We start from the raw sequence: 27,596 nt of genomic DNA, 5'->3' as shown, positions 1-27,596 counted from the left end.
TAACACGGAAATGCAAATGCCCTTTCCTTCCTTAGTTTTCATTGCCTCCTTCTCTTGTCTCCGTCCTCTGAAGTTCTTTTTTTGGGCCAGGCTGCTCCGTGTTATGGTTTCTTGACGCGGCCTCCGCTAACGCTCTTGTGATTCACAGGACTTTTTGCTGGCACGCTCAGGCGTTCTCGGAAAGTTCTTAAATTTTCTCTACATCGACCGTTATATTATGGAAGCGTGATCTGCGGCGCAAAACTTCCAGGGGGAGATTGAAGAATTAGATCAGAGATCAAAGGAATTCTTTCTCCTGTGAATCGGTTCGTGTCGTAGGATGGCGTGTCGTTTACAGTCCTGTCCATTGACCTACAAATAGGAAAATTCGAGTTCCGTATTGCTCGAGCCTTGGAGAAATTTCATCAGTACCGACGGGAGTAGTTTGTTGTGTGGTATATACGTTCCCTTGTTGACCCAAATGTCGCGAGGTCACTTCAAGGCGTGGCCGTGTCGCGATATAAAAATGAGTGGAAATTGGAGTCTGAAGTGAGAATTATTGTAGAAATACTAGATGTTAGTTTTGATTGCGGTGTACTATGCAGAGTATGGCAGTGACCATCAAAATCTGAAGACCCTAAGAATTTGCTAATTGTTAATCAAATCTCACGTTCTATTTCTGATTAATCACTTCTCCTTCGTTCTTTCTTTCTGCGCATAAGAGCTGCATGGCGGTAAATGCAACAGTCAGGAATTGTAATAGTACCAGGCCTTGCCGTAAAAGCACCATTCCCTAGAACGGCTTCGGGTTAGAACTTCTACACGGAAATTTTCCCAAGTGACGTTACTGCGCTCCTCCATGGAGACCTAGGACAGGACGTAGATGCACGGGAAATAAAAGTTTCATGAACACTAGAGTTGGGATTATCTTGTCATTCAAGGCATACCACGTAAGAAAAGCAAGTATCGGGAGTTCATTAACGACAAAAATTTATTCCTTCTAAGTGTTGCGAGAATTTTCTCTTTCTCTGATCTTAATCATTTATTTCTTCATTATTCCGTAACTTCCGTCTGCCTTCACGCCGTCTGTTCTTATCATATCTCCATCCCGCTTACCCAACGTTCTCCCTTCTATCACGGTCTTCAACACTCCGTTACCTTTCAATATTTCCTCCATCCACTTTCTTCGCCTTTTTCGTATTTTCCCACGTAACTTCCTCTCTTTGGCCAGCAAATGCAAAACCTTGACGTTTTTCTTCGACTTTGTCCAGCTTATTTTCTCCATTCTCTGCCACGCCCACATCTCAATCTCATCCTCCAATTTACGCTCATCCTCTTGCCTCAAAGACCAGGCCTCGCATCCACTGAGCACTACGCTCCATATTAAAAAGTCTGTGTTATTCTTTTCTTCAGTTGTTTACTTAGTGTACCCTTCATCACTTTTCCTCTTCTTAAAAATGCGCATTTCTTCTCCTTATGCCCCCACTCCAACTACGCCCCTTTTTCTCTAAAATAACACAGCCCGAATACATGATCTGCTCCACCTGTTTTAGTTAGTCACCCCCTACCTTTATGCTTACTTTAGCTTTTCTATTTAACGAAAATCTTCTTGTGGTTAGTTCTCATACCTTATGATGCCATTTCTCTTTAACGTTTTCATCGCATTTACCCAGTTCTCTTCTGATAAATCCTAATTTTTTGTCGGCTTGCCCACATATTCCCCGTATATGTTTCACCCAGGAGAGATCGTGAGTGAGGGTAACGCCTAGGTATTTAATTCAGTCTACTCTTTCCATTTCGGCGTTCAAAGAGGAACTGTTATTTTTCCAAAAATTCATCCTAATGAACTTATAAAGTTAAGCTCTAAATGCCAAGTGTCGCACCAGCGTTGTATTCCATTTAAGTAATTTACTGCTTAATATTTAGGATTACGGATATCTCTGTAACCCACTGCACCGTGGACAAATAAACGCATTATACCATGGAGTAAATGCCTTTGATGTTCAAGTTCAAAGTTCACAGAATCCCTTCCTTTCATTTTACCCTAAACTTCTGAGTAATTCTATGCGGATATTTTCGTGGTATAATCCATACTGCCTAGTTCCACTTCCTCTCCTGTAGTGATTTTTCTATCTCGCTGTTAGTATACCTGGACTCATGCTCTCCTCGTCTACATCGCTTTTCCTTTCTATTTCTAAACTGGCCAGCCTAATATCTTTGCCATAAAGCTCTTCTACGTATTCTTTTCATCGTCCCTGAATCCCTTCTGGCTCTAATAATAACTTCCCTGTCTTATATCTTATGGTAGGTATAGTTTTTCCTTTGCTACATCCTGTCAATTCGCTTACCTTCTTAGGCAGCGCTTCTGCTTTACCCTAAACCCTAACTTTCTCCATATCCTGACATAACATTTCTTTGTGCCAGTTAATTTCTTACGTAAGATCATTGAGTTACCTATAAGATTAAAACAAACTCATATATTGTGGTCATTGTACCACTGTGTTATATTATGAAACAATGTAATAGATCCAGAATCAGGCCAATAACAACAAGAAAACATGGTTTCACTTCAGTGAAACTATTATAATATTTCTTGGTTTAAAAAAGTTTTGCAATAAAATTCGATCAATGGAGCCTATCTTTGTCGGAAGCAACGCAAATTTCTTATTTTAATTTGATAATGATGCAAAAATTGATACAAATAAATTATGTCTTGCCCATGTTTTTCTCCAGACACAATTCTACTTTACTATACGTACTTATATCTTGATTGAGCGTGCTCCACACTGATTTAATCCGTTTTCTTCCTCAAAGCCTAAAAGATATGTTATAAGGCGATTTCGATGCTATGGACTATATCGTTGAATATCATACAGAAATATTACTACTAGGGTTTCGGGTAAACGTAGTTCTTCACAGTCTTTTTATTTTTCTTTTTACTTATGATTCTCCAAGCATGAGGTTATGATAGCATACTGTAACATGAAATGCGTTTCAGTTCTGGATCGATTTGTACGCAAATTACCTTTGCATTTTGCTCTGGAAAAAACCCAAATACTTCAAACAGGTTTTGAAGAGACGGAATAACCTTATGAATTTGTTACGTAGATTTAATAAGCTTATAATTTTGCAGCATATTCAGTTGTGCACTGTAAATAATTCTACTTTCTTTTTGAGAAAAAAACTTGCCCTAAATTCGTAACGCAGTATTTACAAAATAAGTATTTTTTAATAACACTTAACCGGACCTAGTGCCATTAGATCAATTTGAATAGAATTTCAATATGCCTTTTTCTCTTTGCGCAGCCGTCCAGTTTGCCACCGATACATTTTGCCAACGATTTTAATGACGAGCGATATTTTTCCAGCAGCCTACAGCGGAAAGGTAGGTTTTTGAGAGTCCTTATTGCAATGACATATCCTTCTACGTTTTAGAGCATAAGAGGCTCTTCTCCCCAATGTTTTTGGCTCCCTAAATTCCGTATACTTTCCACCACGCTTCTCAATATCCATTATGTCCAATTCTTTACGCTTGCCCGCTTAATAAGATATTTGCTCAAGTAATGTCTACAAAATGTCGCTGCTCTCCAAAATCTCTCTATCCTTATATATATATATATATTTTTTTTTTTCGATTTTCCCTCATTAATATCCACTCTTCCATTTCTTCATTTGTCTATTTTCCTATCCGCCTTATTTTTCGGCACTACCCAGCACCCCGACAAAAAGTGTCCTAGTATACTCTTTATCCTGATAGAACAATTTTCTAAGGCTAGCGGTGTTGCATTGATCTTTTTCTCGCGTTATTGCTAAGAAAAAAACCGTCATTGTTTTCCATCTTTATTAAGAATCTTTCTTTGGAATCTCCGCAATTTGGCTACTAACCAGGTCAATAATCCAATTTTCTAGAAGAATACTGCATGTGCGTGAATTGTTGCACGCGCTTCAATTATATGTTCCCATAATTTATTCACCCATCACCACTCTCCGAGAGAAGTGTCCTCTTGCCGTGTTGGCGGAGGGGCCCTACAGCGGCCCACGAGCGGGCGACCGGTGCGGCCCCTCCGCGCCCCTCCGCTAGGCAGGCAGGGGCCGCACCGGTCGCCCGGGGGTAGATCGTCGATCACCCGCCGGTGGGGTATCCGGGAGGATCGAGTTTGAATCCCTCGCCGCACACACGCGGGGCACCGCTGGATGGATGGCGAGGTCATTTGCCCGCGCGGAGTCATGTGGGGAGGGCGGGAGGTGAGCGGAGTGGACGGGTCCGGGGGTGGGGTAGGGGAGAGGAGCGGAGTCTCGGAGCTGTCGTCTCGCATCCGTGGATCAGGAAGGGGTAAGGATACGGGAATGTGGCAGGGAGGGGGGGAGGGATGGCGTCACACATATGGGCAGTGGTGATTGAGAGGTGCTCGACTGCTGAGGTCATTTGCTGTACTTGAAAGGTAGGCGGGGAAGATCGGTAATAATCGAGGAAAATGCTTTAAGGTTGCAGAGAATATAAGGCTCCGAGTGGTGGGAGGCATGCGTATTGAAGAATTAATCGAACTTTTCCACTAAGTGATACATCGCCTTTAAGCTTCTTATTCAATTATTTGTATTAAAACTTCTTATTTAGCGCAAAGATGCGATAGTTATGTAGTTTTTCTAGAATGTATTTTGTAATTAGAATAGAAAATTGGAGGGTATGCAGGACACTATGCAAATAAGATTATTTTTAATTGAATAGTCAAGCTTACGTACCAGCTGATTGCATTAAAGCTACAGCCCTGTTTAGTAGATTTAAATGTTTGAGGAATAGATTTTGAAATTCGCGGATCATAAATCAAAGCGCTAAATCTAGAGTGCATGTTTTTGTATTACCAGAATATCATCATTTACCTCGTTTATTTTATCAGTGAGAATGCTGTGAGATCGAAGGATGTTGCCGTTATTACTACCTTGAACAAAAAGTTCCCGGAATAACCACCGTGTGGCGCTCCCATCGTTCCGATTTGAGTTCTGTTTTTTTTGTTAAATTGGTACATCTGTTGTTGATATTCCCTTTAAATCTTAGTGTCATAACTTGACATTTGCAAAAGTTACGTAGCCAAGAGTACATCTATCTCTGTGTGTGTTGGCGATTTTTTACAATTGCAGAAATGGATTTAAATTTGCAACAACGAACTTGTATTAAATTTTGCGTAAAAAACGGATTTAGTGGCGCACGGACGTTGGAAATGTTGGAAAAGTGTTTCGGCGACGATTCTCTAAAAAGAACGGTCGTTTACCAGTGGCACGAGCGGTTCAGAAGTGGTCGTGAGTCAATCGAAGATGATGAACGCAGTGGCAGACCATCGACATCGAAAGTCGGTGAAAAAATTGATAAAGTAAAAGAAATGTTGGTCAATAACCGCAAATTAACCATCAGAGAAATAGCGGAGGACTTGAACATTGCCTATGGATCCGCCCAAGACATTGTGGTTAATGATTTGGGTTTCCGTCGTGTAGCAGCAAAGTTGGTGCCAAAAGACCTCAATTTCATGCAAAAAAGAGACCGTGTCGACGTCGCAAAAGACATGATTTGCGAGGCTGAATCCGATCCCACATTCATCAAAAGGATCATTACTGGAGACGAGACGTGGGTTTATGAGTACGACACGCAATCCAGACATCAGGCAAGTGAATGGCGTTCACCAAATGAGCCGAGACCAAAAAAACCACGTCGTTTTCAGTCAAAAAAGAAGGCAATGCTGACGGTTTTCATGGATTACAACGGTGTAGTGCATCATGAATTTTTGCCAGAAGGCCAGACAGTAAACAAAGAGTATTATTTGGGCGTTATGAGACGTTTGCGTGAAGCAATTCGCCGAAAGAGACCAGAAATGTGGGCAGAAAACTCGTGGATTTTGCACCATGATAACGCACCGTCGCACAGTGCTATCATTATTCGTAATTTTTTGACGAAAAATGCAACAAATACCATCCAACAGCCACCGAATTCACCTGATTTGGCTCCCTGTGACTTCTTTCTGTTCAATCGAGTTAAAAAACCATTACGGGGAACGCGTTTTAGCAGCCGAGAGGAAGTAATGGAAAAATCGCAGGAAGCACTGATGGACATACCGAAAACCGACCGTAACTTTTGCAAATGTCAAGTTATGACACTAAGATTTAAAGGGAATATCAACAACAGATGTACCAATTTAACAAAAAAAACAGAACTCAAATCGGAACGATGGGAGCGCCACACGGTGGTTATTCCGGGAACTTTTTGATCAAGGTAGTATATCTTATTAAAGAGGAGTTCTGTTTACTTAGTCAATATTTTTGTCCTGTGGACTTTGCGTCAACATATTTTTTCGTCATTACAGAAAGTAAACAGAATATTATTTAGAAAGTGGGAACATTCATGGAATTTCTTATGGAGATATAGACGAAAGACAAAATAAAAACTAGGCCCCAGCCAATGATCTGCTGTTGGCCAACACACTCGAGATTTATTTTAGACAAAACTCACCATCCTACAGACCCTTATGTATTCAAAATTGTCTCCTTTGGATGGAAGGAAGTCCCAAGTGACTTCACGAAACAATCCCGCTGCTCCCGAGAACTGTACTCGAGCTTTCGGTAGAATATCTCGCTAGCGCTAACCACTTGACATTTTTCACCGCATTGGCAGTACGAATGCATGAAGTGGTAACGCTAGTGTGATCTTTGAGCATTGCACTCTGGTGTACTCAAGTCCAGGAGCAGTTGAATTCTCAGGAACGAAAGGGACATGAATGTGACAATATATGAATATGACAGAGGAGAAAGAAGTATACTAGGATAGGGCAGAAGGAAAATAATTAGTGAAAGAGAACAGGTTTCTTTCCGTAACGTATGATCAGTCTCTCCTTGACAATACCAACTGACAAAGAGAACGGAATGAAGAATGATTGAGAAAAACCGCGAGTTCTGCATGAAAATCTGATCTTTCTCGACAGCTATTAACTTAAATGACAAATAAAAATTACCAGAGACAATAAAAGCCTCTATCTCATAGTGGAGAATTAATTTGAATCACCTCAATCATCATGTAAAGCATGGTAATAATTAGCAAACAGGCGTTTCGGGATCAGGGAATATTCATTATACATTGTCGTTAACACAGAGGTAGTGATAAAAATATTAATTAGATACAGGCAACTTCATAGAATTAGCTGAATATCTTAGAAAAATCTACGATCCATCAAAAAATCTACGAATCTAGAGATACATTTAAAAAAATGCAGCGCAGTAACTGACAGGAGCTAGATATCATATTTGAAAACTCACCATGAGTCGTAAGAGAAGCTGGGAAAGCTTTAAGCCAATGAGAAAAATTTCACTGGTATTACGTAAACACATTAATTCCTGCGGAGGTGTGCACAGATAATGAATCAGTGAAGTACTTGAATCATAACACAAAAACAAAAAAAATCAAATGATACGCTCGTTGAAACTTTCAGTGTTCTGAAACAAAACATATTCTTATGAAGCAATGGGGCCAAATAAATGATATAGCCAAATAAAGGAGAAGGAGAATGCTAGTAGGTTTGATTTTCTGTTTTAAGATAACTTTCGTCTAATTCCCGTCATCAAAACTGATTATAAGCTGCAAGGTTGAAAAGTAAATGATGAGATAATACTCGTAATCTGGATTCGCGACTCTTCGCCCGCGACCAAAATGTAGTAATAGATTCTTTGAGCTTCCTGTGTGTTCAAGTAATTTCTGGCCCACATGGAAAAGCAGTAGGGTCTGTATTGTTCCGCGTGTGCAACGTAATCATTGGTATTTGAATTCAGCGATTGATTTATCTCAGGGCTTTATTCTACTCTCACTATTTAATTCCAACTCCCTAGCTCCTCGATTGCTATTCCGTCTGAGCTCCTTCTTTGCTTGGACTAAGTATTTTTATCCTTCATTCTTACTCGTGAGGTCTTCATATACAGTAGGACGGCGTCTATTTCCTCTTCTGTTATTTTCCTAAGAAATACATGATTCAAGTTGTGCCAAATCCATCTGATATTTCTTTGTTTTAATAGGCTCCACATTGTCCGTATGTCTTGCACTCCTCCTTATACTTCCTCGTATCTCACTTTATCTGTCCGTTTGTTCTTCAGCATCTGCTTTCAGTACCAGGTTTCCACTCTTCTCCGGCCTGTTTTCTCAGTGGTCCATTTTTCTCATCATTGGAATAACTTCATCATCCATAATCAACAGGAATAGTTCCACATTTCGCCTCCTCGTTTGTGCGGGTATCCTCTTTGTGAGAATAGTGGTTGCCTCCTCGTGCCGGAAGCTATCTTATCTTGTGCTTTTTTATGATTGATATTCGTTGAGCTCCTTCAAATCCCAAGTCAGATTCTTCTGTGCAATAAAAAATATAAATATTTGGTATTAGACAGTTTAAAGTAGGTTTTGGATGGACATCGACCTACCATCGCTATATTTTTTAAAGACCCAACCTGACACCCCACAATACGTTATATTTGTCCAACGTTCTCCCCATTATTCAGCATCTCATCACGAATAAAAATTCATATTTCCAGAAGCCTTTTGGTTTCTCCCAACAATCCTCCACTCCCCCACCGGGCTTAGTAATTCTTCTTATGTTTTCCTCTCCGTTCATTTTCATTTGTTCTTCCTTCTCCACTTCATCATCTCAAAAGCTTTCGATCTACACCTTGCCATCATCTTGTAATCTTCCTTCAATGAGCAAGTGTCCAAGCCATACAAAAACACGGTACATATCTAGGCTTTCACTAATATTTTCTGAGCATTCTTACTCTCTGTCTAGTCTCTATCATCGACTCCGTCCTTCTTCTGATAGCTTATTTGTATAGCGCAATTCTTCTTTGGATATCCCTACTACTGTGGCCATCTTGATCCAAAACATTTCCAAGATAGGTAACAGGATAGGATAAAAAATGTGCGATCTGCGAAACGGAGCGTGATGATTTCTTCCCCATTCCTTCCAGTCCTCTGCATACTATATTTATTGTGTTTATTATATTGCTCCTTTCAAGTCTCTGATCAATATATACACCGTCTTAATCAATACCAAGTGTGTCTAGCTATGTGAGCATCATGTTTCTTTCTTATTGTCATAGGTTTTCCCCATGTCCATGAATACCACATGTGACAATTTGTTAACTTGAATAATTTTTTCTATTGACATCCATTGCAGAATATATGTGCCTAAAGGTTAGCTGAAGAGTGAGGTGTTCTTATCTATATTTCAAGATGCATTGCTGTCATCTACATCTACTTAATACCCCGCAAGCCGCCGCAAGGGCGTGCGGCGGGGGGTGTTAGGACACCATCCGTAATTAAGAAAGAAAAAAAAACCGCATGCAAAAGCGACAAATTTATACTATTAACAAGCATACCATGATATACATTCATGCAAGAACACTTACACCCCACGCACATGCAAACACTCAAATTTCCAACTAACATACACATGCACCTACAAATATACCTAATATCTTTGCAATGTTTAATTTTGTTCCAACTTGTAAATTCAATGTTTTTAATATTTCTAAAGTGACACCGGTTTCTTGATGTTATGATTTCTGATTTTTCGGGGAAAGAATGAGTATTTGTATCTGCTGGAATCTATCTCCCTTATTTTATCTTCGTGGTCTGATCTACCAAAGTACTGTGGGGCCATTATAATTCCTTTAGTGTCATCGTTAAACTCGTAACCTGTCAGTTAGTTAGGACTTCGATCAATTATTTCCATTACAATCATAAATTATCGGTAATAATTCTTTTATATTAGCGATAAATTAACATTAACGGCTTTTTCCGCAAACAATCTGTTGGACCAATTATCATGCTAACACAACATTCTAATAGAAAATATTGATTCACAATCGTTTTCGTAAAGTAATTATGGTAAGTCGTGAAGTATGATGGACTTTTGAAATGCCTATTACAAATTTGATTTCTCCCCATTAACGTTTTTCATAGACATTTGTGATAAACCGAATTGCGACGTCGTATTTTCTCACAAGACATAGAAACGTAAGCTTTCTTCTCCGCCGACGGGTTATGAGTTTAATGAATATTTTAATGAATTCATATCGATCAATTACCACGAGATCCTTGAGAAGAGAAAAAATTGTCTTGTTTCAAAAGTATTATTCAGGTTTCATCTGTGAAATGACTTTTAGAGGTCGATGATGTGAATTTGATCCTGTGCGAATTGAATGTGTATGGTTTGACCTCATGCATTGTTTGTAATCGCTTCCGTTTCCTTAAGGTCAACTGTGAAATACGATTGAAAAACGGGGAGTAGTTTTGAGCAAGATGATGAATAAGTTCATCGTCGCAATATTTTCTCCAAACCGGACGGGGGGAGAAAGGGATCGAATCAGTTAGAGTTCCATGGAAACATTGGTTTTTCCTCTTAATGTGCCAGTGACTTCATAGGTTGCGCGAAGATACTTAAAAAAGCCTGTTTCGTTGCCAACAGTTTATAATTACCTTTCGGTATAAGCGAATGATTGACTTTCTCTTTCTCTCTTAGTACATATATCAATTATGGCTTTATAGATAATTTTATTTATTTTTAAATTACTTGATAATAAGTATTTTTAACAAATTCTTTTTGGCGTAACTAATTCTTCTTGCTATCTAATGTCTAGGAAGAATATTAAATTTTGCACTCTATTTAAGCATGATAAAATGCGTCGCTGCATTTAGATACATACCCGTAGTTATGAAGCTGAAATGCAAAATATTACATTGCCCAAGTACAGGATTTTCATTAATGCATATTGCTGCTTGTTATTTTTGTGTCTTAAAAAGTAGAAGCTTTCTGTAAAGTATTCCTTATGAATATACGTATATTTAGGAAAACTGTGAAAAGACGATCGGATTGCGAGACGTAATGCTTAATAATATCGTGGTTCCGACATTTCATTTGTATATCATTTACATACACGTACATGCATGTAGTCATCTTTCGTGGTGATGACAGCTTTCAGTTCGCATCAAGGGCTGAAGGTTAAGGGAGCGTGAAGGAGTTCTCATGCCAGCACCGAGAACAAGGAAAGTTGATGTTGACGTGTCATTCAGAAATGTCGCCATCAACTCTCATCGTGATGAGTGTTGAATAACGACGTGTGACCCAGTAAAAGGTTTCTCGTTAAAAAAAATAAGCGTTTAGAATGTCTAATTTAAAGTGACGCGTTGGTTGGAGGAGGACGACGAGGTTTATTGGAGTACGTAAGGGCCGAGAAAGGTGTTTTCCTTCATGACGGTGGCATGAGTCTGCTGCAGGGGGAGACAGTGTGGAGGTGGTGGTGGTGGATGGGATGTTTTCGTATGTTTGTGATGGAGATTTCGCGCTGATTGCATTTAGCCGTGAAGTGGGTCGGTGCATCCTTCGACTTGCGTTACAGCCCCCTGACAGGGCGGAAGACGTCTGCCGCCCGTATGAGGGGAGAAGACAGGGGAGGGTGGGAGGGGACTGAAGAACGGTCGCTATATTGCGCTGCCGAGAATTTCTCAACTTGTGATGTCTAAGGAGGTATAAGAAAAAGTCTCCGCTCCGCTTGTGTAGCGAAACGTTGAGGCGTCATTTGCAGGTACCAAATAACAAATAAGAGAAAATTGAAGACTATTGTTGGTTCTGAGGCAATAAATACTCCCTTGGAAGCGCGCGATGCATAGGTACCTTTTAAAATTTTAGTGTTCTTCTTGCGATGCTCTATCTTTTGGTGAAAATAGTGACGGTCGTGAAGGTTAATAAAAATGGTGAAAAATCATAGACTTTATGTGATTTGTGCCTACTGACTCAAATTTTGACCTACCTGTACCTTCATAGACAGCTTCTCTCCATTTTATATAAAGTTACGCGCAGATTGAGGATGCCTTTTCCCGAGTTAGTCACAAAAAGAACGACGGCATTATGCCGTATTCAATATTGTGTAGCGCATAACCAGAAAACACATTTTAAATCAACGTGCCCGCAATATTCATTACCTTCCCGTCATTGCTAGGGACATTTGACTGGCTCGATTCACCAGCATGGGATCGACTATTCTTTGTACAGCTATCTGAAAAGTTTTTGCGTCCTATATCTGATTCTATGATGTCGCACTCGTATACTCGTTTGGAGTAAGTATTTCATTAATCAAATCACATTGGAAGCACAATGCTGCGAGTAAATATTTTACTCGTATGACACCAAAAACCCTTTGTGGAAAATTGCAAATCTTTCCAATCTCGGTGATTACTGTAACATTTCTGCACACGAAGAGAGATTTTAATATTAATATTGTTTCCGAGATATAAAAAAGATGTAGAGAAAAAATGAATGATTTTAAATTAGGATGAAATATTTTGTTGCGCCTGATAAGAACAAAAACAATTTTTGGCCATATGTTGGTCAGTAACCAGTATCCATCATATTAGATGGATTTACTAAACTAACGAGTAAAAGGAGTACAAAAACCTTGCTGGGCCCTAAAAAATTATCCACCTTTAACTGAAATGATTTTGTGACGTATTAAAAACTTAATATAGAAAAGCAAAGGTAGTTAGTATCGGAAATATAAATACATAAATGAAAAAAAAAAAAATAATTACCACTCAAACTCAAATCGTGGCCTGAAATGGCAAGACCATTTCAATAGCGAATGTATGCATGGGTAACGTGTTCAGAGTGGCAGTTGAGAATACAAATCGTCAAAAATAGGGAATTCGGTATGAAGTAAAAAAGTATCCCATTATACTACCTTGATCAAAAAGTTCCCGGAATAACCACCGTGTGGCGCTCCCATCGTTCCGATTTGAGTTCTGTTTTTTTTGTTAAATTGGTACATCTGTTGTTGATATTCCCTTTAAATCTTAGTGTCACAACTTGACATTTGCAAAAGTTACGGTCGGTTTTCGGTATGTCCATCAGTGCTTCCTGCGATTTTTCCATTACTTCCTCTCGGCTGCTAAAACGCGTTCCCCGTAATGGTTTTTTAACTCGATTGAACAGAAAGAAGTCACAGGGAGCCAAATCAGGTGAATTCGGTGGCTGTTGGATGGTATTTGTTGCATTTTTCGTCAAAAAATTACGAATAATGATAGCACTGTGCGACCGTGCGTTATCATGGTGCAAAATCCACGAGTTTTCTGCCCACATTTCTGGTCTCTTTCGGCGAATTGCTTCACGCAAACGTCTCATAACGCCCAAATAATACTCTTTGTTTACTGTCTGGCCTTCTGGCAAAAATTCATGATGCACTACACCGTTGTAATCCATGAAAACCGTCAGCATTGCCTTCTTTTTTGACTGAAAACGACGTGGTTTTTTTGGTCTCGGCTCATTTGGTGAACGCCATTCACTTGCCTGATGTCTGGATTGCGTGTCGTACTCATAAACCCACGTCTCGTCTCCAGTAATGATCCTTTTGATGAATGTGGGATCGGATTCAGCCTCGCAAATCATGTCTTTTGCGACGTCGACACGGTCTCTTTTTTGCATGAAATTGAGGTCTTTTGGCACCAACTTTGCTGCTACACGACGGAAACCCAAATCATTAACCACAATGTCTTGGGCGGATCCATAGGCAATGTTCAAGTCCTCCGCTATTTCTCTGATGGTTAATTTGCGGTTATTGACCAACATTTCTTTTACTTTATCAATTTTTTCACCGACTTTCGATGTCGATGGTCTGCCACTGCGTTCATCATCTTCGATTGACTCACGACCACTTCTGAACCGCTCGTGCCACTGGTAAACGACCGTTTTTTTTAGAGAATCGTTGCCGAAACACTTTTCCAACATTTCCAACGTCCGTGCGCCACTAAATCCGTTTTTTACGCAAAATTTAATACAAGTTCGTTGTTGCAAATTTAAATCCATTTCTGAAATTGTAAAAAATCGCCAACACACACAGAGATAGATGTACTCTTGGCTACGTAACTTTTGCAAATGTCGAGTTATGACACTAAGATTTAAAGGGAATATCAACAACAGATGTACCAATTTAACAAAAAAAACAGAACTCAAATCGGAACGATGGGAGCGCCACACGGTGGTTATTCCGGGAACTTTTTGTTCAAGGTAGTATTGCGCCCGTGGGCACTTTCCACCAAATTTTTCCCGCTACTTCGATTTCACCGATTGGCGAGAGATTTTTCTGTCCCTGTCATGTGGCGAAATTGAGCCAGCGGATGTATTTTTTCCAGATATTTTGTTCCGGTGCTACAAGTCTACTGTAGTACTCGAGGCTGAATCCATTCCGTGTGACTTTTAATGGGTCTTCCAAACTAATGAAGGCACGTGGAAACCGTTGAATTGCTGCCAGGATTTATGCACGGGACTTTTGTGAATGAAATTCTATGGAAATACCATTCACTCTGTATCATATTAGTGATAGAAAATTTTCGGAATAAATGGGGCGCTAGGATATGAGTATTGTAATGGGAAGGTTCTATAGAATCCGCGACAGCTCAGTCTCTCTTGAATCTGAATCCCTATCTTGGCGGGGAAGAGCTAATATTAAAGGGTCTATGGAGTCTGTTGGAGAGAAGTAATTGTACTTTTCATTTCAACGTCTTACGTTGAAAACTCACTTCTAGTCCCGAATTGAGGGGTTCTCTCTTAAGAATTCTGCGTTTCTCTCCATCGAACTTTAGATGGAGGGTAAAATTATCGATTGCCGAACGTTTCTCCATGGTTCGATGCGTAGATGTGCCAATGGGAGTAATTTAAAAACACATTTGTTGTTATCTGCGAAATTAATACCAGTTTAATCGTTTTACCTACGATGGCTGTTTAATTAGAGTAATCATATTTTTTTATTCGAAAAATTTTAAGCGCACCAATTTAATTTAATGATTGATTGTTAGCCTAATGCATGATGTACCTATATGTAAATTTCTGACTCCAGTAAGGCATCAGCAGCGACTTTTGTCAGTTGAAACATATTCAGTCTGCCTCTGCCTGCTTCTGATGATGAAAAACACGTGCAACGAACGTGTTTATTCACGTTGGGGAACAGGCCTGGACTTTAGGGAGGATGAGGAAAACTTCACGTCGATTTTCGCAAACTAATCTGCGATTTCGTACAAACCACCGCGGAAAACACGTCTCATGTGCATTTTTTTGCTACCAACGCATGGGTGACACCCATTGGAAGTTTCAATATTGCTGATAGTGCTCTGAAAGTTACTCGACGATTTTCTCTCACAATGGCAGCAGCGATGTAAATTTTTGCTTCCGTAAGTGCTATGATTGGAGCTCCGGGTCCTTCTTCTTTTGAAATATATATCTTTATTGAAATATATATCTTATTTGAAATATCATATCTTTATACGCTTAAAACCATCTTCCAGCTGTACTTACGTGAAGAACAGACTCTCCGTTAGCTTCCCGCGGCATTACATGGATCTCGGTTGACGATTTGTCCAGGCGAAAGCACATTTTCAATATAGCGTTGCGTAGTACCTCCATCGTTGCTATAGATGAATCGAACTTGTTTCACCTTCGAAAAACTGCCCCTGACCCATTACCGGAGACAAATAAATGGAGCTAGCCATATTAGGCTAATGATATAACATAAAATTAAATATTTTTAAAAGAAATGTTGCAAATAAAAATTTATGAATACTCATTATGAACAACAGCCCTCATTAGTTAAACCAACGGAAAGCACGGCTCGCCCATTCACAAGGCGGGACTCTTCTCCTCTATGATTAGTCAGTACCTTTAGCCGTTGCCCTCCAGGGTGTCCAGGTTAATTGAGAGGCTAGGAGGAGTAGAGGATGTGGGTGACCGAGGTTCGAGCCCAGTCTTGTGCAATAAGGGCCGCGGGGCATTCATCCACCTGCGAGGAGTGTTGTTGGAGGAAGGGAGGGAAGGAGTGGGGGTAACAGACAAAGAAAGAAAGAGAGAGAGAGGAAGAAAGGAATCGCAATCTCCGCACTCGCCCTGGTTATTCTCGGCGCAATCCGACCGTCGATATTCTCCCCATGTTCTCATCGCCCATTAAGCGGAGAGGAGAGGACGCTCTCGCCATTTTTGTGTTCGAACCGGAAGCGACTCGGATTTCGAGCGTAATTGAGCGAACGCACGTGGGGCGCTCTTCTTCTTCCGAGGCGATGGGAGGGAGGGTGTGGGCCGGGGGAGAGAGAGGGGGGGGGGGAGAAAAATGGGAAGTGGTGAATGGGGGTGGGGAGCGGGAAGGGGGATGATATTTCCGCTGGATGATCCTACAGTCGTTCTTGGAGGAGGAAGGATCCGCCGATCTTATTTCCGCGACAGAATCCGTCAGCCTCTTCCTCCGACTCCCACCCTTTAACGCTCCTTCTCCATACACCTACCCTCCTTACGTCTCCCGACCCCCCTCCGTCCCCGCGAAAGGTGCTGATTCTACGTCTATCCAAGCGGCAGGCTCCCTTGAATTCAATATGTTCGTCCTCGGGCATCAAACACAAGAGCGTCTGCCTTCGGAATAAAATATTCGTCCTGCTATTCTCATCATCTTCTTCTATACCGACGTGCTTATTCGAGCGAAGCCTTCCATTCGTTTCTTTATTCGTTTGGAATGAGAGCCTCTGACGTGCTCTTGAGGGTGTTCCTGGACTGGAGAGAAAATTGTCTCCTCTTACCAGCCTATCGAAATTGATCAATTTATATTTTTAAATAAAGCGACGGTGATGTATATGTAATAACTTTGTGGATTTGTATTAAATTTTCTTGGCCAAAAAATTACTTGCCTAGAAACCTTTCTGCCTTCTTGGGAAAACGAAGTGTTAGCTTAGAGACTCCTGCACAGGAACTAGGTTCTCTCGGTAGCCTTCTACTCTGATGCACGCAGGGCTTGATCATGGAAATGGAGATCTTGTATACGGAAATGAGAGAATGCTCTTTCACATTATCTCCAGACACAGTCGATATATTACTCGCGTTTGGTAAAGGTATGTAATGAGGAACTCATAAAGTATACAATCTTGTTGCGTAGTCTTAGTACTTCACAACCCAACTTTATTTTCTATTTCGAGTCCGGGAAATATTTATTAATCAATCATGGCTGGAAAATGAGATATAATTGAGACTGTGATATTGTTTATTGGACTTGAAACAGGTTAAATAACACTTGAAAGAAATTCTAAACACAGCTTACTAAGTACGAGTAAATGTAGCGTTGATTTATTACTAAGACACGGTTCACAAGCAACCGCAGTTACCTTTTCCTCCGATTAAGCAGACATGAGATCTCAATTAGGAAGTGCATGATTTTCTTACGGCTTCTTCTTGTGTGTGTGTCTTATACTTTTGTATTGATCTAATTGCATTCATCCCTTTTAATTGAAAATACGATTCCAAAAAAATATTTTTCTCCTTTAAAAATTTTCTGGAGTTCTTACGAATTTTTTCGGTCCAATTTAACGCTTTGTGATTTATTCGATGTAACATAATGCCAGTATTTCCCCGATGAATGCGGCTGAAAACTAATCACTTTTGAAATGTGGAATTGAGCTTTTTGTAAGTTTTTCAACTCGTTGTCGACCATACCATGAAGCGAGGACAGACGAATCCCAAAGAGATTTATTTGGCTAGCGAATTATATTTTGCGGATAAAGGGATATTACTTAACATTTGATTTTTAACCGAAATTTCTTTCATGGCCATTATTCAATTATGAGCCATATCAGTCCGCTTTGAAATGCTATTGCCCGTCGACTGAAAAGCGAATGGATGCGCCGCTGTCCATTGTATTTGGCTTGCGTTTCCCATTGAAACATTCCGATCAGACATTTTCAATTTTTCCGCATTAGCCCGTGGGCATCGGGCACAAAAAGGGTGGGAGGTGAGAATGAAAGACCTCGCGAGTGAGAAGACAGAGAAAAATTAGCGCGGTCACACCAGCGGTAATGCTTGACTCGGCTCATGGGCTTAATGAAGAGAGGGGCCGGGGGAAGGGAGAGAGGCTGGCGGGCGCGTCGCGCGTGTCGACCGGCATTCATCTTCGCGTCTTCTGAGACGACGGCAAATGTCGTGTCGAGTAAGGGGAATAATGAATGAGTGGACATAACGGAGCATTTAAAACGGGCGAAAATAAAGGGGATACTAAAGGCCAGGGGATGGCGATCCTGTTCGTCGCCGTCGCGTGCCAACAGTGGAAGTAATGGTGAGCGCAACATTTTCTTTCACGTGCCAAAGAGCGCAGCGGACGAAAATTCAAATCTCTTAGGACAAACGCAAATCACACGTTTACCTTCACGAGGAAGATAAATAACTTCGGTATGTTTGTGCATGGAATAGTTTTCTGTTCGTGAGTTTTCGTTGACAATCATTTACAGGCTATCGATTCTGTGTTTATTAGGTATGTTGAAGTCGTCAAAACTAATTTTATCTACGTCCAATTCATTCGTCCTCCAGTCTTCCGTCGCCTGTTTCTCGTAATTCATTCTCGGCCTTTCTCTGCTGTTAATCCTCTTCCATTTCACGTTTTCTTCGGCTAGGATAATCATTTAACTATTATGCCTCAAGACGCACTCAATTAATTTACATCTTCTTCTCGACGGTTGCTCTTTTAGGCTTATCAGCTCACACACTGCTCAAAAGACTTCATTAGTTCCTCAATCTGCTCTCTGTCAGTAGAATTATATTCTGACATTACCCAAGGTAATTACGTTGCCGCGAGTATGTTATTATTACCGAGTAAAACCCAGAATGTAGTTCATGTTTTGTGATTTCACCAAGATGTTTTAGTACACGTGCCATCGACTTACTATATTTTCTTCTTTAAATGTTTATTTGCTAAGTGCCGCCAATATATTTCGCGTTGTACTTTTATTAATTGCATTTGTTGCTCGAAAAATGGGGGGATCGGGATAGTGTGGTGGCTAACGTACTACTTTCCCACCGAGAGGGCCTGGGTTCGAATCACGGCGCGGGCAGATATTTTTTAGTGGTATCCCGATTCCTTTTTGAGATTTTTAGAGGGCACTTTGAGTGAGTACGCCGTCCGTCGGATGGGACGTTAAGCTGCGGACCTCATGGCGCCTTTCGTTAAGAGTAGGCTAATACTGACGCTGGATTACTCTCCACCCATATCCTTCATACATAGTGTACTTCATAATGTGGTAATAATTTAAGCAACATTTATGCAAAAATAGCAATAATGCGCCATGTGACAAGGTTGAAGTGTGTATCGTAGACTTAATATAACTTTTACTGGGCATTCTTGTGACGCTAAGCATCCACCACCACTCATATAACAATCCCTCTCGTGCGTACTTTCGATCTTAAGAATTGCCCACACAAAAAAAAGATATGCTCATATATTAGTAGTAATATGCTCATAAATTAGTAGCATTAATTATTCTGTCTTTCGTGCCTTTCGTATTCTTACAAAGATTGCTAATTATTTTCCCGGCTCAAGCAATGCTTGGAGGCTTGCAGAGTTCATAGCAAGATTTTATCTCAGAGGGCATGGGGTGCGGGTCATATTTGTTGACTTTCCCCCTTCGTCCATTTTTCCTCTTTTCTATATCCATGAAGGGTGTGAAGATCTTCGTTATTAGCGTTGCCTTAACACCTAAGTTTTCCTTTCACGAAGCTAATTGTTGGTGAGTGGATTTTTAACCATTCAATTCAGCGAGTACTACGGTCGAAATATATCTGTATCGCTTTGTCAACGTCGTATGATTGTCGCAATCGACCAATGTGCATTTTCAGAAAGCACATTACATGTGAAAACCAATGTGCAATTCGATAAGCTACGAGATAAAGCATAATCTTTGCTTACGTAAAAAACCTCCAAGATCTTTCGATCATTAAAGACTTGGACAGTGTGTTGAGAAGCGTCTTCCTTAATTGGTGGAAGGACTCCGACGAGATCTCCCCAACGGCTGTCGTAAAAATATTTTGATGAGTCAGTTGAGAAAGATGGAGCTAGCATGAGTGTACGTAAATCGCTTCCGTTAAGAATATGATTTATTCTAACCGGATTGGCAAAGGAAAATATTGAAACATTCTTAAATTTTTAAAATTTTACTCCGCAGGTGAGCTGAATAAATGGGAATAATATTTCATAGTATTTTTACCTTCAGTGTTGAAAATATTATATCAAATTCTTATTGATAAAAATCCATTAAATAAGTTTTAATGAAGTTTCAGCATGCATTGAAAATCGCGACAAAGGCAAACCTTAGAGCCTCAGGTAAAGGTTATTGGGACCTCCAACTAGACGGAAATCGAACACGTGGATTTCATAATGGTAAGGAAAGATGTTACCCTTTCTCTCCTAGGTTGACTAATGAATGCCTGTTGAATACAACAAGTAATGTAAGGGAAAAATCATTGAAATTAAGGGAAATCAAGATTAGGTAGCACTCGGGTTCAAAAGGTTTCACAGATATATCAGTAAACAATTTCAGCAGAGAAAATTTTTACAAAGTCCTCGTATTTGACATAATATTTTTTTCTTTTTCGAATGGCTTTCGAATCACGAAATCCCGGGTTTGACTCTCGAACTTTCTTTTTTGTTGAGTCTGTCTGAAGAGTATTCTCCAATACGTAGGCCTGGATGTGGAGAATTCACTGAAGCCATTGATGCCCTTATTAGGGAATATATCACTTTGTGATATCGTTGGTTTTTTTATGAAATGTATGCACCGACAGCGTCGAATTTCTCGCAGAGTTATTGCTTGGTACAATTGTTATGTTGCTGAAATTATTGAAGAGAGCGTCACTGCGATAGTGAAGTGCTTTCCTTACCCAGTTAGTGATCGGTGATGAATTTTAATGTTTCCATGTCTCTTTAAAATGTATGGCTGAACTATTAAGCCATCTACAGTACTTAAGTGAACCCAAGAAACAATTGGAATTCAAGAGGTGCAAGATTGGTAACGTTTTTAAGGTACTCCGAGGATTTAGGTCATGTCGAAACGTACAGAAAACCAATTTCGTACAAATTAAACACTTTCCTGGGACAGGACACGCTACCCGCTATTTGCTCGGCTTCTGTTCTCGAGACTTCAAAAATATTCTCTATCCTGTTTTTATTTTAGACTCTTTTTTATTTATGTGCCTTAATGCATGTATTTAATGAGCAAAGGTTTTTTTATACCTTATCCGTTCGTGCGAGAGAATGGTTTGGAGGTGAGAATTGGTTCGAAATTCCGGTATAAATCAAAGCTTGCTGTGTTTAGATATGCAGAGAATTTTGTATTGGTCCAGCGTTTCGAGGGTGAGGTGAAAATTATACCGATTGCATTTTTATCGCGGAGTATAAATAAGATAAAAAAGATTGATGATGGTAACGGGTCGGTATTGTTCCATTTTTTGGGTTTTTTACGTCCTTAAATTATTCCGTTGAAAAATGCGGGAGCCTCTTGTTTTCAGGAAAAAACAAATCTATGTCCGTGCTCAGCGAGTAGAATGTGGAGTGAAAGGGGGTGAAAGAGGGAAGGGAGGGGCAGCCGAAAAGGGTTGTAGATTCCTCGTTCCAATTCGCGGGTCAATGTGAACTGGCTATTAATCCGACCGCCCGTGGAATTCCGTCCGCCTCCCCACCACACCTCTCTCTCTTTCTCACCCCTGCTCCATTTCGGATTCCACAGCAGGGATGGAGCGGGGAGAGAGGTGGCGAAGGACGGGGAGAGAGAGAGAGAGAAAGAGGCAAAACCCTTTTAACACCGAACCACTCCCACTCACTCCCTCTTGGACAACTGCGAGCACGCAAACCAACACCACCATCTCCTCCTCCCCCTCCCCCACCGCTGCCGCTAATACCCATACCCCCTCCCTCATCCGCCATCTCTCATTACGGGCCCATCTCAGCTGCCACCTTTCGGCGCTTCCCATTAACCACTGACCACCCACGCCATCCGCCCCGGGTGAGAGATGCCTTTCCGCGGCGGAGGAGTGGGGATGGGGGAACTCAAGTCTCGAGACTTTCTTTCAAGGGGGAGGGGGGGAAGAAAAGACTGCGGCACATCCCTTTCTTTTTTTCTTCTCCTTGCGATCGGAATGGCGAAATGTGCGTCATTTGGCGGCGATCCCTCCTTCTATCTCCTTCCCCCTCCCCCCACGTCTCTCTCTCTGCTTTCAAACTCACCCTCCCGCCCTATACTCCTCCCCCTCCCGGAGTGACCTTGCTCTTGAGATCGGGATGGCGGGATGGAAGGAGTAGGTGGCGGGGGAGTGGTGGGTGGGGGTTAGTCCGGGGATTTATGAGTGTGAATGGGAAACTTTCGTGGGGATAAATAAAAAAAGAGGCGAAAGAGGGCATTTTAACGGGGAAGCCTTCCCCCGTCCGAAGAAGATCTTGGACTATTGGTCCGTGCTAACGTCACCGGCGCGGTCTCAATTTATAGTCGCTACATAAATTGCTTCCTCCTTGGGTTGAAATTCGGAGAATAGTCAAGAAATGGTCGCAGAGAATCGAAAAATAATGAGTATTACCAAAGTAAAAATATTTTCTCTCCTTTCTATAGAGTGCGCTTACTTTTATTTGCTTTCATATCATCACTCTTTCCATCTATGGCAATCATTGATTTGGCCATGTTGGTTTCTCGTCGGAGATGATTATTTGACTCTCGGTGTACCTGCTTGTTCACGTTCATCTATTACATATACATCTATGATATAACTTGCGAACTGCTCATGGAAGTGTGGTAGGGGATTGTTAGTAGTTTTTCGGGTACCTTATCCGAGCCTCTCCTTCGCCAAAAATCTCCGGTTACCAGAGCTTTTTATACGACTTCATCCGAAGTCAGAAATGGAGATAAAATGGGGACTCTGTACCTTTGAGCTAAGGACGTATCGGGTGTCCTGACGGTTCCAGTTCTTATTATTTGTAAAATGGAAATGATCGAAATTTCCTTTGCATATGTCTCGGATTTCAAAATTTAAGTAAATAAGCCCCATAGAAAACTTCCACTCACAAGTATATAACAAGTAGTACGACCGAGCGATTAAAAATACTTTGCATCTCAACTTACGCTGAGATGCCACGTATTTTTAAATTTGATAAAATTTTCTCTGTTTGTCATAAATACCCTCTATCAAATGACGATGATAAAATAGGGTCTTACCGCGATAGTTTTCATAGATATTGACTTAGAAAATCCAAGATTTTTTACAAGTTCTTGTTGCAGTATAGTTTAAATACCCGTAGAATTATGAATTAATTGTACAGAAGTACATGCTCTTCTCACATAAAACTGATGTCATACAGAAAAAAGGCGTAAGAGATGTTATTGCAACATCATCTACCAAATTTGTTTAAATTATGTTAATAAATTATGAAAAAAATAGAGGACATCGCATAATTTCAAAAATTGATGCCTCATAGTCCGAAATAAGTTTTAGAGTACTACAAATATTAAAAAGATCCCCTTAAAGTGCTTTAAAACTGTATATTCATTGCATGAATGTTTGCGGAATACGCATGGCTGAGTGATATCATCACTCGTCATTAATACATGAACTATGGTGACTCATTGACTCATGCAGTTACGATCGAATTATTATATATTATCATAAAGGTACCGATGCGTATGATCGAGTAACTTTCTCACTACGTTAGAGTATATCATTTCAATTTTGGAACAAAAATATAAATTTACCGACAAAATTTTCCTTATCTTTGGAGAAAAAGAACTAGATGAACTAACGATGGTTATTCTATCCGTAACGACAAAATGCCTCGGGCTGGTCTTTTGACTTGTTACTTCTTTTTACATTTGCCATGAATATTGTTTCCTCTGAATCTCGTTTGTATTTGTGAGATCCTCTGAACTTCTTTTACTACCTCCTTATCCCGTCCGGCCTTGGTGCCCTAAGGGTTGCGCCTTAGTTAGCTAATCTAGAGTTAGCAGAGATTTTATTTTATATTTTTGGGTGATTTTTCCTTCACCCACGGCTTGGGTGTCCATGATTGCTCTTACTAATAAGTCATATTTACCCATTATTGTGTAAAAGTCCGAAATACGAATGGTAGTTTTTGGGTTAGTGTTAAGTAAATATTTAATTCCCTCATCTTCACTTGTATTTTAATAAATTATTCTCTGGTATTTTTTCATTTTTACCCACCTTGGATCGTGCACATTTAACTTCTCTACGATTTTCACCCCTTTTAATTTTTCTAATTTAGTTCGATTGATCGGTTTCATTCCTCCTGAAATTCTACGCGGGTGTGCATTTGTGCCCGGTAGCATTTTGATTTTAAGACTGGTTTTTACATGATTGTTTGAAAGTAAAAATATATGATTGATATGTTGCTGAATATAGGAATCTTTCCTTGCTATATCCTTTCTTCGAAGAAGTTGGAACCATATGCTAGGGAATCATTAAACCCTTTCCCTTGTGGAAATCTACCGTTTGGGTCACGCGGTTCTTCCGTATCCCCCAAGTGATACCACTCACCAAATTTGATTTTTGTACCCTGCCTTTCAGTGTCTCATTACAGCCAGAAATGTTTCCTCGTCGAAAATTTTCTCCAACTGATCCTACACACTTCTTCCTATCCTGGGTCGCCGCCCGTCTAATGGGCGTCACAAAGAAGACATGTCTTTCCTTCGTGTTTGCGATAGTGGAATGGTATGGTTGAGTGGAGCGGGATAAGTCAACCTCTCATAATTCTGGAAACTCCCTCGTTTATTGAAAGAAAATTGCAAATTTATCCTCCGCTTCTTTCGATTCGTTTTTTTTTCATTTCCGTCCTCTTGGGTTTATTTCCTTCTTTGATGGAAAAATTTTCCTTCTCTCTCGCCATGCGTTCGAGGGTGGTGGAGAGAGAGAAAGAGAGAGAGAGATAGATAGATGTATTTCCATTTACTGCTTCAATCTCTGTGCTCTTTAAATCTACGGTTTTTATTCTGTTCTTTTCTTCCTCCCAAATTCCGGAGAAATGGAATTGCCTCAAAAATGCTGGTTGCTGCTAGGTTACCCCCGGAAGGGGGTAAATGCAAAAGTAGCACCTGTCACTCCATTCTTCCTCCCACCTCGAACGAAAGAAAAACAACGCCCCCCGAAACCTTTCACGTAGCAGAATCTCTTTTATGGTCTCATCGTTCTTGGTACCTGCTTACTTTTGCGGCCCCTCTGGTCGTTCTCGTTCGAGTTGTGTTCGCATTTGAGCGTTGTCTGTCATCTACTCACTGAATGAATGGCTTTAAAGAATGGAAGAGGGGAGAAACACATATTTTTCCCCTTCGCTTAAGGGTCTTATCTCGCTCGGAGGATACGATATCGTTCGAACATTAAATTCTGCAATTTTTATTGTTGTTGAATCAATTAATTTGCGCCTGACTGATTACTTCATGGCAATCACGAGTTCATCGTTCCCGGATTAATTTTGGGTCTCGGGATGAAATGACAAAGCTGGTGCTTTAGATTTATGCCCATAACGGCAGAGGTCAATTCGCGCTCTGTTTATGCGTTGACTTGATCAGTAATCACACCACTGAGGATCTTGGTCTCCCTTGGGCGCTCTTGCGTCACGCACTCGCTGTACAAATGGTCCGAATTCCCTTATGTAATGTTTGGATAGGTATTCGCAGAAATTAGATTTTAAGTTTCCCTTTATGAAAATATTCCATTGTTCGCCACTTTAACAATAACAACTGAGAGTTTGGTCTTAAATATACATTGAACAATGTGAATGGCGCGGTCAGCGGTGATGTATGATAGCTTTTTGGTCGTAAATCTGAGTAGAACAACGACAGTTTACATGACTGCTGATGTTCAAGATTAATTTAATTTCTTAGAGTTAACACTTTTTGTATATGAAACTGTTATTGCGCGTGAAAAATAATCAGTGATAACAATAGTTTTGTTGAAAAACGCGAAAGGTTCGGTTATAATAACGAACTCTTGTATATACATTTAATTAAATAGGAATATTTGTTTTTTCGCGCAAAATAATGCTTGATTATTAAAAAAAGGTATGCATCGAACTACGTCAAAATGAATGCTTATGACTGGGGTGACAGCAGGTCGATTGGTGGTGGATCAATAGAAAGAGAGGAACTCCGCACAAAACTGAAATTACCTGCAATACCGATTACATACGATGACAATCTTCGCGGGTGGAAATTTATTTCTAAATTTTTTAAATGACCGGTGAAGTTAGTTATGTGCATGAATGCTTATTGCACATTTTTCATTGGTAATCCTAACGTTAATTACTTCGAAGAATATGGTAATTTCAAAAATAGCAATACGTATTACTTGGATTAATTTTTAATGGTGAAATCTTATGATAATTATCTGTATTATTTTTCAATGTTAATCCTTTACTTTACACGATACACAACGCGTAATAAGGCGCGATAATTCAAAAAGTTTCAAATTGTAATCACTGTTTTTTTACATTAGAGCTTCAGAAGAGGCAGAAGTGTGATTATTTTACCGAAAAACCTTTTTCATTTAAGTGCACTTTTATTACTTACGCTGTTTATCGTATATTTATCGATCGTGAAGAAGCAATCGTTATGGCCGCTGAATACATAAACTAAATCCCATACGTAATTGGCCGTATTCCGTACGTATTACACCTGCTCCTCTTCCCTAAAGATATTTACATAAGCAATGTGATCATGCACCGAAAATGGTAAATTTATTATCGCATGCAAATGATGAGGCAAGCGGAATTGTATACGTGCGTGCACAAGCGACAGATGATTTAATATGCCCGTATTTGATATCCACGGGAACAGTATTCGTGCGAATGCGTCCTTCGTAAGTCGTGGTCAGCGTCGTACTTTTGGAAAATGTATTTTTTTTTTCAACGCGGTTTGCTCTTGGGAAAAAAGGGTGCCTTTGCGTAGGGTTTGACGGCGGGTAGGAATTTACTTTCACGGTGTATAATTATGATCGTGAGCGAGCCGAGGACCTGAGATCAAATTTATATTTTCCGAGGAGGACGCGGGTGGGGGAGGAGGGAATGAAAGTAAGTCCCACCACCGTTTCGGGTCCCGAGATGCGTGGGACTTCGGCCGTCTATTTCGGGAACCCGCGGGGGTTTGGGAAGTGTGGTCGAAGGGGCGCGAGTGAGTGGTGGCCTGGTTCGAGTGGGCTGGGGACGGATGTTCGCGGGACCCGAGAGTGAGGGGGGGAGTGGAGTGAAGGGAGGAGGGAATATTGGTAGCGTAAGCGTTCCTTAGGGAAGCGTGGTCGTCGGACGCTCGCTCTCATTCCTGCGTTCCAGTGACGGTGGTGGTCGCGCAGGAGGAGGGAGGAAGGCTAGTGGGGGGAGGGGGGTGGAGCTCTTCCTCTTGCCCCTGAAAAAAGCTAAGCGCGCGTGCCTCGGCGTCTCTTGGGAAGATAAACCACTTCTTCCATTCTTGACCCCCTTATATACACCCTCCCATATTTTTCCGGGCAGCATCTCATCAAATCCTACTCGAGGGAATTTATAAGAAAATAACACGAAATATGAATACAAATTCTCCTAAAAATTTGCAGGTACTCGAATTAAAAATGTATGTGCACCTTTTGTGTGTGTCTGTATAGATATATATATACATATACATTCATATATATATATATATATATATATATATATATATATATATATATATATATATATATATAAAAAATATATATACACACACACACACACTTAGTTTACTTAGGTTTCCATAC

Source organism: Hetaerina americana, unplaced genomic scaffold (assembly GCF_022747635.1).
Source record: "Hetaerina americana unplaced genomic scaffold, ioHetAmer1.1.p SCAF_4, whole genome shotgun sequence".
In the NCBI taxonomy this organism is placed as follows: Eukaryota; Metazoa; Arthropoda; class Insecta; order Odonata; family Calopterygidae; genus Hetaerina; species Hetaerina americana.
This window is presented reverse-complemented; position numbering follows the sequence as displayed.